Raw genomic sequence first — 2,684 nt, 5'->3', positions numbered from 1 at the left:
TGACTTAGGCCCCCAGGTGGGTGCCAAGTGGTGTGCATGACGTAATGTGACATCATGACATCACATTGTGTTGTGATGTCATGACGTCATGTTATGTCGCTTGCAACAAAGCGCCACCTGGGAGTCCCGGAAGCCGCATCGGAGGCGTCATGAGGCCTCAGGCGGCATTACTGAGGCCCTGCAAGGCCTCAGATGCAACTTCCAGTGCTTTAGAGGACCTGGAAGTCACATCAGAGACCCCACAAGGCCTTGGACACCATCTTTGAGGCCCTATGAGGCCTTGGACATTTTGGTGCTTTGTGAGGCCCCAGAAGTTGTGTTGGAGGCCAAGGTACTGAACACCCGCAACAAAATTTTGTAGGTGCCTGGCCCCCCAGGGCCCCCTATAGTTGGCACCAGTGAGCTTGAGGGGGAGAGTAGAAGGAGAGACAACTGCAGGAAAATCCCCAAAGCATTTGGAGCTTACTACAGGAGCCAAGTCAGGTATGGACAGGCAAGGATGAAGGTGGTCCCTTCTATCTCAATGCTGCAGAAGACCAAATGCTGCAAAGCTGAGTGTAGCAATATAAATTCCTTAAAAAGGGAACACTGGATGCATATTGAAGGGTGGCATTGAGGAAAGGAACAGTAGTAATTTCTGAAATAGTAAGTTGGCACGGGGGTGAACCTAAGAACAAGAAGATAGGAAGAGACCATAACAGGGTTCTCTGGTGAACCTGATTCCCAAGTTCGAAGAACACAAACCCACCATATCAATTCTGAAGCAAGAGTGGCATGGCATTCTTAGGAACTTCAAGGGTAGTAGGTTAGAGGGGAGACTATTCCATTGTAAAGTGTAACATAAGACTACTTCTACTAATAATTTAATATTAACATAATCTTTTTCAACGTTTTCTCCTTTTTTTCCTAAGGTTTGTTAGATAATATGTTGCCATGCTTGAAGGTATTTTAATACCATTTCCCTCTTCATTGTCACCATCTCACACCACACTTTGACTGATTTAGGTGGCTAGAGCCTCACATGGCCTATGGCTGTTTGGCAACTGTTTTCAGATGACCAAAACATGTGGGAAGAATAATAAATTTTAATTTCCAAAGCATCAGAAAATGCCTTTCGAAATTCAGTTGGATTTGAGCCATAATATCAACTCGAGCACTTTCAAAAAGCCTACACTGTTTGTAAGCCATGTTGTTGATGCTGTGTGCAGAGAATTCCCAGTACTGAGCATATTGTGAATGTCTTGGCAACATTCATAAAGCAAAAGGCAAAACTCTAAACAATTCAGTTTGCTGAACAAAATGCACCTCCCGTGTTGCTTGCTGTTGCAGGTATGTCATGCTCCATTACTGCTTCAGTAGAACATCAATAGAACACAACAGCAGAGAGAATGCAATGGAAAACAAGCTGAGAATGTTCAATAAACCCATAGCCATGCTCTAGGCTGTGGTCAATAAAACTGGATGGGAAGCTTTCCTATTCTGCTTTTCTTTCCCTCCTCCTTTTGAATTTGAGAGTCACTTCTCCCTAGGAGGTCAGTCTAGTTCAAGAGACATAACACACCTTCAGAGCAGCAGTGCCAAATTTCTAGAAAAGGCAGAACTAAAATGTGTCATGGGATAAAGTTCTCTGTGCCAAATGCTGCAGCCCATGAGGTTGGAATGGCATGCCATGCAACATGTTATATTTCCTAAGCTCCACTGCAAAGCAACAACAGAAAGGATTGATTTCTATGGGGGCGGGGAATGTGGGAGCTGGAAATATTCTTATCACCCAGCCTGCCTGCTGCTCTCCCTTCCCACTTTGCCACCCTGTGAGGGTTCTTTCTTTGCAATGTAAGCCCCCATGAGAAATCTCACCTTGGGGAAAAGTGCTAGATAAACTTGCCCCTGCCTGCCACTTGTCCCCTGCAAATTGCCAAAGGATACTGGCAGCATTCATAAGAGCACAGAAGAGCCTGATGGATCAAGCCAAGGACCAAGGTAGCCTAGCATCCTTGTTCTCATATTAGCCATCCAGATACTTGTGGGAAACCTACAAACGGGACCTGAACATAAGAGCAGTCTCTCCTGCTTTGGTTTCCAGCAACTGGCATTCAAAAGTATACTGCCCCTGACTGTGGACACAAGGCATAGCCATCATGACTAGTAGCCATTGATAGCCCTTTCCTCCATGAATTTGCCCAATCCTCTTTCAAAGCCAACCAGGTTTATGGCCGTCACTGCCTCCTGCGGGAGCAAGTTCCACAGTTTAACTACGGTACGTGGTGTGTGAAAAGGTATTCTTTTATCTGCCCTGAATCTTCCAATGTTCAGCTTTGTTGAACCTTTTCTCTATCTATCTCCGTGTCCTGCATATTTTTAATAACTTCTATCATGTCACCTCATTCTCACCTTAAAGTCCCAAATGATGGAACCTTTCTTCATTGGGAAGTCACTCTATCCCTTTGATCATTTCAAGCAAGGGTGCTTACAAGCACTCATGTTCCTATACTTCCAAGGAGAATCAAGGACAACAGAGCCCTTCTTGCCTTTTTCCTTGGGCACAACTGTTTTCTCTGCTCTCCAAGAGGAATAAAATTTACCTCAGTAAGAGAAGCCAATGGGGGAGGGTTTTATTCAGGGAATTGATGTCTCATTTTGTGTAGCAAAACCACCAAGGAAGGTCTGTTCCAGCTTGGAGAGCT

General features: G+C 44.9%; 1 long non-coding RNA gene across 1 annotated transcript; it reads left to right on the top strand.

The window, feature by feature from the left end:
- Positions 1–362: 362 nt before the first annotated feature.
- Positions 363–1,496, top strand: LOC117060724. The gene is made up of 2 exons (XR_004428025.1): positions 363–483; positions 1,330–1,496. It is a non-coding gene; the product is annotated as an uncharacterized LOC117060724 (long non-coding RNA).
- Positions 1,497–2,684: the final 1,188 nt, after the last annotated feature.

This window comes from Lacerta agilis, chromosome 1 (assembly GCF_009819535.1).
Source record: "Lacerta agilis isolate rLacAgi1 chromosome 1, rLacAgi1.pri, whole genome shotgun sequence".
Taxonomy (NCBI): Eukaryota; Metazoa; Chordata; class Lepidosauria; order Squamata; family Lacertidae; genus Lacerta; species Lacerta agilis.
Note: the sequence above shows the minus strand (reverse complement) of the source record. Positions and strands in the feature narration are given on the sequence as shown.